At 45.4% G+C, this 10049-nt stretch overlaps 1 long non-coding RNA gene across 1 annotated transcript in view; it reads right to left on the reverse strand.

Annotated features, from left to right (window-relative positions):
* The window catches only part of LOC139027943 (uncharacterized), a 30936-nt gene extending 21102 nt beyond the window's left edge, over nt 1-9834 (reverse strand). Inside the window, exon 1 of the long non-coding RNA XR_011480082.1 lies at nt 9629-9834. This is a non-coding gene — a long non-coding RNA (uncharacterized lncRNA). The remainder of the gene's footprint in view (nt 1-9628) is intronic.
* Between the last annotated feature and the right edge of the window lie 215 nt (nt 9835-10049).

The following is a 10049-nucleotide window of genomic DNA, read 5'->3' on the forward strand; positions in this document are numbered from 1 at the left end:
CAATTTTAGAATAAGGCTGTAACATAACAAAATGTGGAAAAAGTCAAGGGGTCTGAATACTTTCCGAAGGCACTGTACTTTTGCACTGTACTTTTGACCAGAGCTCTATGTAGTATATATGGAATAGGGCACCATTTGGGATGCGTCCTAAGGCTCAGTCAGTATATAGGTTAAATCTCACATTTACCCCATGATAGGATTGTTTAATGCAGAGTCAAATGAGATCTTGACCACCACCTGGCACAGACAGAAAACCTGGGGTTAACGACCTGGGGTTAACTACCTGGGCTTAACTACCTGGGGTTAACGAAGCAGAGATGGATCGTGATGAAAGGCTTCCTATCCTACTGTAAGAAACAGCATGAGGTACACTCTTAGAAAAAAGGGTTCCAAAAGGTTTCTTCGGCTTTCCCCATTGGAGAACCATTTTTGGTTCCAGGTAGAACCCTTTTGGTTTCCATGTACAGCCCTTTGTGAAAAGGGTTCTACCTGGAACCAAAAAGGGTTATTCTATGGGGACAGCCGGAGAACGCTTTTAGGTTGTAGATATCACCTTTTTTTCTAAGAGTGTATTCTAGATTGTAGATAGCAGGGACCGTATATCAAGCGTCTCAGAGGAGTTCTGATTTAAGTTTGACCTTTTAAATCACAATGAATAAGATTAGATGGACAGGAGGGAGATACTCTTAGATCAGTACGTCTACTCTAAGACGCTTGATACATACGGCCACAAGTCTGAGCCACATGGTAATATACTGTATAGCAGTGTTTCTCAACCTCCGGTCCACGGGCCGGTGCCAGTCCGCGGGATGTTGCTGGCTGATCCCTGATTTAGTCAAGGAGAAAAAAATCACAGTTTATCGGTCCCTGACACAAGAGGGACCAGAGCATGCTGGTTCGTGGTAAAAAAGAACTTGAGAAATACTGGTGTACAGATGTAGGATCTTAATGTGATCACCCTGTTGCAGGATAACTTTTCTGCAATGCAGGACATTTAAAACTTGTAGTGTATTTGTGTTTTAAAAAGGCTTCTGAAGTTTGTAATTTCAACGTTGACATTTCAGACTTAATTTTCCCTGACGAAAAATGTATCAACCCCTACAAAAATGCCCATTAATTATAATCCACATAATAATTAACATTTTCTGTTGCTGCAGGATTATTTTCCTGCTGTAGCAAACTGTCTCAAATGAAGATCCTACATCTGTATACGTCAACCAAAGACTCGTCACTCTTCCTGTCCCTGCCGAGGTGAGGAGAGGTGTCTGTCTGCACAGACTAGTGAAGCATGTGAAAATGACTCCACGTTGACTCTGTCATACTCTGTCATACCATCTCCTCTGTTCTGTCCCTTTAGATGTCACCCAACCCACTGCCGGCAGCTAATATTAGCCTGCACAATCATTATTATGGAGAATATATGGTCAGTAATAGCTCCATTGGTGCCATAGCACCTTTGATATGGAAATGTGCCGGTGCATATTTTCCTAACTACCACATGGCTATGGAAGCGTGGGAAGACAATGAAGAATGGAGGTTCCTTTGGGGACCTTGTTCTAAAATGCTTCAACAAATTGGGACTGAGGGTATGCCTCTTTGAATATGTGTTGAAGCCCTCACAGCCAATATGCATGGCATATTGACATATGACAAATTGCAAAAGTCATTGATGGAATAACTTGATGGCAGATAATGAACTCATATGGCTCACTGGACTATGTGACTCCCTGCCAGACAGGTTGTCACAAAAGGTTTAGAGAATCAACTCGTAACATAAATAATAGAATCTTATGGACGAATCTTGAGATCTTATGAATCATATAATTGATATTGCCCAATCAAAAACATTTGAAATGTCTATGGATTTTTCTCTTCAGACATAAAGACAGTATTTGTTCACAAAAATAATTACTGAATAATATCACAAACAAATACATTAATATTAGAACAATGAAATATAATATGTCCATAAAGGAGAAGATGGATAAACAGTCAACATTAGGAACGACAACCCTGTGCGTATCAGCCACAGCCAGTACAAAGAGAGATAAAAGGGTCCTACCTTCCTTTACCAGAACATGAGAGTAGACACACACTATATGAACAGGCAGACGTTCTCCCACACACACAGCTTGCTCTGCCTCTCTCTCTCTCTGTCTCTCTCTGCTTCTCTCTTTCCCTCCCCCTCTTTCTCTCTATGTCTCTCTCTCTCTCTACCTCTCTCTGTCTCTCTCTGCTTCTTTCTCTCTATGTCTCTCCTTCTCTCTACCTCTCTCTGTCTCTCTCTCTTCTCTCTGTCTCTCTGCTTCTCTTTGCTTCTCTTTTTCTCTCCCCCCTCTCTTCTCTCTGTCTCTCTCTCTGCTTCTCTCTGCTTCTCTCTTTCTCCCCCCTCTCTCTATCTCTCTCTCTCTTTCTCTCTCTCTCTCTCTCTCTCTCTCTCTCTCTTCTACTACCTCTCTCTCTCTCTCTCTGTATGGAATATGCTACCTCCAGCACCATCCTCCCCTCCATCACCGCTCGGGAATCCCACCCTGTGCATATAGTCTCTCTCGCTCTCTTTCTCGCTCTCTCTTTCTCTCTTCCACTCTCTCTCTTCCACTCTCTCTCTTCCTCTCTCTCTCTCTCAGCGTATGAGCTCCACAAAAAGACTCTCCCTCACAGCCCATATGATCATGTGATGTGTGTGAGAGTGAGTGCGCTTGTAAGTATGTAGTATGTCAATGTGTGTTTGTAAGTATGTGTGTGTGGGTGTGTGTGTTTGCACGTATGCATGCATATGTGTGTGGCGTGTGTGCGTATTTTTGCATGCATGTTATGTGTATGTATGTGTTATGTGTACACATGGAGTGAGTGTGTGTATTACTACTGTACAAGTGTGTATTTCTGTTTTACCAGAGGTCTAGCTACTAGCGAAAACAAACAGGAACCTTCCCGACCCCCCGCCCCCCCAGCCCCCCCAGGCCCCCCAGCCCTGGTCGACAGCCATCAGAAGGCAGCAGAGAGGATATACATCTGTTTTACCAGCCCCTAGGGCACATGACTCCAGCTACTTAACCCAGCTGCATTATTAACACATGTTAATGCTTGCATTATATGGAATAGGAGCGTCGCTGTTTTAACATGGAGGAGAGAAGAGGGAGACATGGAAGGGAAGGGCAAGCCACCGCCACTTTCTGCTGACTGGAGGGATTTCACCCCGTCCACTGACTCCACACAGCTGGGCCGGCCGGACTAAATGGGGTGTCATTTGGGACGCAGAGTCTTTTTACCCAGACCATTCAGTTGGGGATAAATCTCTAAGCAGCTAGCAGTGGCAGCAAGGCAGACTACTACTTAACAAACACATCCATATTTCTCCACCGACTGATTCTCCTTTTGTGTTTTTAATTGTTGTTGCAGATTTCAGTACTCAATCAAAATTGTTTTTATTTCATTCAATTTCCATCCATCTAAATGTTCTAACAGTGAGCAATGTAGAGGGATGAATTGTACATATACAAGATGCACAAACCTACACACACACACACACACACACACACACACACACACACACACACACACACACACACACACACACACCCCACACACACACACACACACACACACACACGCACACAGTATAGTAACGCTGATGTTGTACATTGCTATGTTGGAAAGATTATAATTTTAATTAAATGTCAAATGTGAATTCTCCTAGAGATAATTAACGGACTGGAAAAGTTCTTTTTTTAATGACTAATTTCACTCTGGTTTTGTAAATATAAATATGTATGTGTTGTATACTGTATGTTATACTTGTACCATATAATTAATGGACCCATTAGAATCCAGTTACTGAACATGTTTGATATGTCTCTCTCTCTATATGTTACTATTGGAGGATGATGGTAATAATAAACAGATATAATCATATCTATGTCATTCTGTCTCTAATCTCCTAGTAAAATGTACGCGCTGGGATTTAGTAACCACTCTTTTCTGAGGACTCATTTCTCCATTTCAATATACACTATTTTACAACGTGTGTATTTTACTTCATGACATTTCTGAAAGGCACCAAATAAATGGTGTTGTAAGCTCTCTCATTCTAAATGTAATTCATTAGTTCCCAACTGCCTTTGTTCCACATGCCCTCTGAGAGAACAAAGGATTTGATCCCCCACCATAACATACCATACGCCCCCCACACTGGCTCCTCACTCACTAACACATCTTACAACCGTTTATGTTGCATTCTTCTGCGTATACGTTGGACGGGCTAGTATGCAAGGTTAAGTGTATTACCATGTCTAAAGAAATAGGTTTTTATAATCCCTTGCCATGGAATGGAGTATAATACAGAGTGTATAGGCTGTATTTTGATAAGTATAATTAGTGGATATGGTTGGTTATCACCGTGGGTTTGTGAAATATCCCTAGCAGTGGAATGAAGTGTAACACGGACGCCAAGATTATTATTTCAAATATATTCACAACTATGCAATAGGTCTAGTTAACCTCCTGGTCTACTTCCTCATTTTAATGTAGATTGTTCTATCTGCACCAGCAATTGGATATCACAGTTTAAAAAATAAAATAATAATTGGTGCATGCAAAACATTTAATATATATATTTTTAAATGTAAATCATATCCTATATGGAATGTGTACAAGACAGTCTAACTATATATATGAGCTCATATGAACAAGACAGAAATTGTGAGGAAAAGGAACAGCATTTGAAAAACGCCGTATTTCCCTGATGAATGAATGGCCAAACCGTGACAGTACATAGACAGGCCTGCTAGGGTATGGAAAAGGCTACAGATACAGTGATACCACTTTCTATGAAGTACATACGTATAATACTTTATAATGTCCTTTATAATGCATTATAGAACACTTACAATGTGTTATGTCACTGGCTATTTGCGTGGTAAATCTACTGTCCAATGTCCTCAGGACAACGTGAGCAATGCCACCACACCCAAGGATTTCCCAGCATATAGCGGCTAGCCCAAGCACTTCACAGACTGCATGACTGAGTACTATGCACATAAATGCATTACAACGACAAACTCTGCATAGCAAGAATGAGGCTGATATCTGTTGCAGTGCGTAGGGCTGAGTGGATGAGAGGGATGCCAAAGCATTTCAGTGCGGTTGAATTTCATCCAATTACAGTAAACGTCCAAGAACTGTGATAACTGCATGTGACGTTTGAATAATTTCTTGTTTTATAATACTTAGTATCCCTTTTCAGATATACAATTATGTCTAGAATTCCCAAGTCTAGTAACAGAAAGCTACGGGATATGATTTTGTTAGGATGTAGCCATCTGGTCAGAAGAATGCATACGTCCTCTGACAGCAGAATGAAGAACCAAGGGGACTATGGTACACAGTAATACTACAAGTCAAAGAGTTCTTACACATTCTCTCGACAGAATCATTATCCATACCATTCTACAAAAGTACCAGCTGTATTCGTTAGTGCAGAATTATCATATTATTTTGCCAAACATACCTGTATGCATATACATTGATCATGGACATCATATCATTTGTTGTAGGGAGTAATGACAGATGATTCCAATGTCAGATTGATCAAACTGAGTCGTCATTTTCTGTAATACATATATTGGTTTTAATTCATTTGTCTCTCTATATAAAATAAATAACTTACGGGTAGCTAAATTAAAGCTCTTATATTGCCCAGCCTGACACTAACACCCATATGGATTCATGTGTATACATTTGCATTGGTAATTGTTCATAGCTGTAAGGGGTTGCTATATAATCTAGTCATTTGTTGTTTAATCAGATATTTGTTTATTAAATGGTTCGTAGACTGTGGGTTTTGATATCTATTCAAATTCCCATTCCCTTTGATCAAAATGCATAATTAAAAGCTTAAGGGCCTGAAAACTCAACTGACCCAATGTATTTGGGCTAAAAACATCTAATAGCACCATATCCTTATACATCCCCCTCTGGGCAATTCATATAAAAGACTAAAGGAGTGGGTGTTGGCTAAACAGGAGAAACGTCTGAGAAAGTCAACCTCTTTCTCAGATGAAAAGGAAGGGAGAGATAGATGTGTGTGTAAAGACATCGGAGAGAGAGGGAGACAGGAAGGAGCTCCAAATGTCACATATAGCACCCCTCCTAGACAACCTCTCCTAGACAACCCCTCCTAGACAACCTCTCCTAGGCAACCCCTCCTAGACAACCCCTCCTAGACAACCCCTCCTAGACAACCCCTCTTAGACAACCCCTCTTAGACAACCTCTCCTAGACAACCCCTCTTAGACAACCCCTCCTAGACAACCCCTCTTTAGACAACCCCTCCTAGACAAACCCTCCTAGACAACCCCTCTAGACAACCCCTCCTAGACAACCCCTTCCTAGACAACCGCTCCTAGACAACCCAGCAACCTCTCCTAGACAACCCCTCCTAGACAAACCCCTCTTTAGACAACCCCTCTTAGACAACCCCTCTAGACAAACCCCTCCTAGGCAACCCCTCCTAGACAACCCCTCTTAGACAACCCCTCCTAGGCAACCCCTCCTAGGCAACCCCTCCTAGACAACTCTCCTAGACAACCCCCTAGGCAACCTCTCCTAGACAACCCCTCTTAGACAACCCCTCCTAGACAACCCCTCCTAGACAACCCCTCCTAGACAACCCCTCCTAGGCAACCCCTCCTAGACAACCTCTCCTAGACAACCCCTCCTAGGCAACCTCTCCTAGACAACCCCTCTTAGACAACCCCTCCTAGACAACCCCTCCTAGACAACCCCTCCTAGACAACCCCTCCTAGACAACCCCTCCTAGACAACCTCTCCTAGACAACCTCTCCTAGACAACCCCTCTAGACAACCTCTCCTAGACAACCCCTCCTAGACAACCTCTCCTAGGCAACCCCTCTAGGCAACCCCTCCTAGACAACCCCTCCTAGACAACCCCTCTTAGACAACCCCTCCTAGGCAACCTCTCCTAGACAACCCCTCCTAGAACACCTCTCCTAGACACCTCTCCTAGACAACCTCTCCTAGACAACCCCTCTTAGACAACCCCTCCTAGGCAACCTCTCCTAGCACCCCCTCTAGACAACCCCTCCTAGGCAACCCTTCCTAGAAACCCCTCTTAGACAACCCCTCCTAGGCAATCTCTCCTAGACAACCTCTCTAGACAACCCCCTTAGACAACCCTCCTAGGCAACCTCTCCTAGACAACCTCTCCAGACACCCTCCTAGACAACCCCTCCTAGACAACCCCTCTAGACAACCCTCCTAGACAACCCCTCCTAGACAACCCCTCCTAGACAACCCCTCTTAGACAACCCCTCCTAGGCAACTCTCCTAGGCAACCTGTGGGGTGGGGCTCCCGGGCGGCTCATCTACCTGCTCCTCCTGAGCCAACTAAGGAGATCTCCCTCTGACTGTGACAGACATCCAGAAACACACGTACACGTATTAATCTGCTGAGGACAAATCCTACAAGAAGCAGTGTCAGAGAGAGGAGGTTCATGCCACAGCACAGCTATTCAATTTAGAGTTACATCCTCAACTCCAACATCACATCCCCTCTCATCACATCCCCTCTCCATCAACCCCCTCTCCATCACACCCCCTCTCCATCACATCCCCTCTCTACCAGACCCCCTCTCCATCACATCCCCTCTCCATCAACCCCCTCTCCATCACATCCCCTCTCTACCACATCCCCTCTCTACCACATCCCCTCTCCACCACATCCCCTCTCCATCACACCCCTCTCCATCACATCCCTCTCCCACCACATCCCCTCTCCATCACATCCCCTATCCACCACATCCCCTCTCCATCACATCCCCTATCCACCACATCCCCTATCCACCACATCCCCTCCCGTCACATCCCCTCTCCGTCACATCCCCTTTCCACCACATACCCCTCCACCACATCCCCTCTCCATTCACATCCCCTCTCCACCACATCCCCTCTCCACCACATCCCCTCTCCACCACATCCCCTCTCCACCACACCCCCTCTCCATCCACATCCCCTCTCCACCACATTCCCTCTCCACCACATCCCCTCTCCACCACATCCCCTCTCCACTACATCCCCTTTCACCACAACCCTCTCCACCACATACCCTCTCCACCACATCCCCTCTCCATCACATCCCCTCTCCATCACATCCCCTCTCCACTACATCCCCTCTTCCACCACATCCCCTCTCCATAACATCCCTATCCACCACATCCCCTCTATCACATTCCCACATCTCCATCACATTCCCCTATCCATCATCCCCTCTCCACCACATCCCCTCTCCATCACATCCCCTCTCCATCACATCCCCTCTCCATCACATCCCCTCTCCACCACATCCCCTCTCCACCACATCTCCTCTCCACCATGACTGTCTATCACATCCCCTCTCCACCACATCTCCTCTCCACCATGACTGTCTATCACTGGAGTCACCAGCAGTCAGCTGTCAAGGCCCATCAACTCTGTAACATGGCTGCCATAGTCACACTGGCCAGGACCGGTCACACCAGTCCAATATGGCTGATGCTGTTATCCAAAGTGGATTACAGTCATGCATGTCGTGCATACATTTTTGTATGGCTCCAGTAGGAATCGAACCCACGATCCTGGCATTGCAAGTGCCATTCTCTATCAATTGAGCCACACAGACACAAGAGCGCCTCTAATAGGGACACGTTAGGGGCGACTCGTCCTCCCGCTACCGAGATGTCCTCCCACTCCATCTAATGCAGCACGCTCTGGCTCCTGAATCTACAGGGTTAACCAACCAGCCAATCCCTCCACAACACTGTATCCTCTCTCTCTCTACCTGGTCTTCGCTGGAGAAAATAAAACCCACTGGCCCATCATACATGGGGCTGTGCCTGCATGCCTCGGAGAAAAATGACTTAGTGGTTTTGGGCAGGGCAGCTAAATGGGCGGATATTTTCAGAGTGAGGTGTCTGTGTGGAGGCTGGTGTGATGTGAAAGGCTGATTGTGTACCAGCGACTGTGTGTCTCTCAGCATTGATCCCATTAGACGATGTAAATGAAACACACAGACGTCCCTCTTTGCTCTGGGCTCTTCAAGCAACTCTTTGTCTCCAGGGGATTTTGCCTAAGGATTCCATGACAACATGTCAGACACTGTATGAAATTGATTACATGCAGCAAACGCGCTTCTCTCTATCAGAGTGCCGTGTTTCGTTCTTAGCGACGCTCCTTCTTATCTTTCCAAAAAAGAAAGAGGTGTTCTGTGTTCCACCGAGCTGTGGAAACAAAGAAACAGGAAGGAAGAGACTGAAGAACTTAAGAAGACGAAGGTCCAACTTTGACCCTCAGGTGATGCCATGCTAGTCAAAAGGAGTGCCTGTTTTACAGTCTCTTCTCAGGTCTGTCCATTTGAAATGATCCAGGTGTATCTGTTACCTTGTTTAAAACAAGACATGTTAGGTGTTGTGAGTGAGTCAAGCTCAGCAATAAACCACAGTGTATGTATGTATGAGGCTGGGTAGTTACGGCAGCTGAGGGAAGCAGGACAATGAACAGACAAATATAGACAGAGTATGTGACAGAGTGTGTGACAGAGTGTGTGACAGAGTGTGTGAGCACCCTTCAGACTTACCCCTTGTGATAGCAGCAGGCGGAACACACACCAGGCGCAGCAGATAGGGATGCTTCCTGGTCCTGGAGCTCCTGCAGACCTCCATGTACTGTCAACCAGAGGCTGCCTTCTCTCTCGCTCTCTCTTTCTTCCTGGTTCATTCCCTCCCTCCTCCTCCTCCTCTCTGACATGCGCTTCAGAAGAATCAGATCACTCTCTCCAGCCTGGTACAGAGAGCAATGAGGCACATGGGAGGGGTGCTTTGTAATCTACCAGGTTGTACCACCCAGAAGAGAAATATGAGGGGTGGGGGGAGAAGGAGGAGAGGAGGGTTAGACTAGTCTCCAGCCATACCTTCCCTTCATCCCTCTGTCTGCACTGGGATTGGTCTCTTCCTTTTTCTTTGCCCTGATTGGAGGTCCTCGTTCCCCCTCATTAACAT

This window comes from Salvelinus sp. IW2-2015, linkage group LG6.2, assembly GCF_002910315.2.
Source record: "Salvelinus sp. IW2-2015 linkage group LG6.2, ASM291031v2, whole genome shotgun sequence".
NCBI lineage: Eukaryota > Metazoa > Chordata > Actinopteri > Salmoniformes > Salmonidae > Salvelinus > Salvelinus sp. IW2-2015.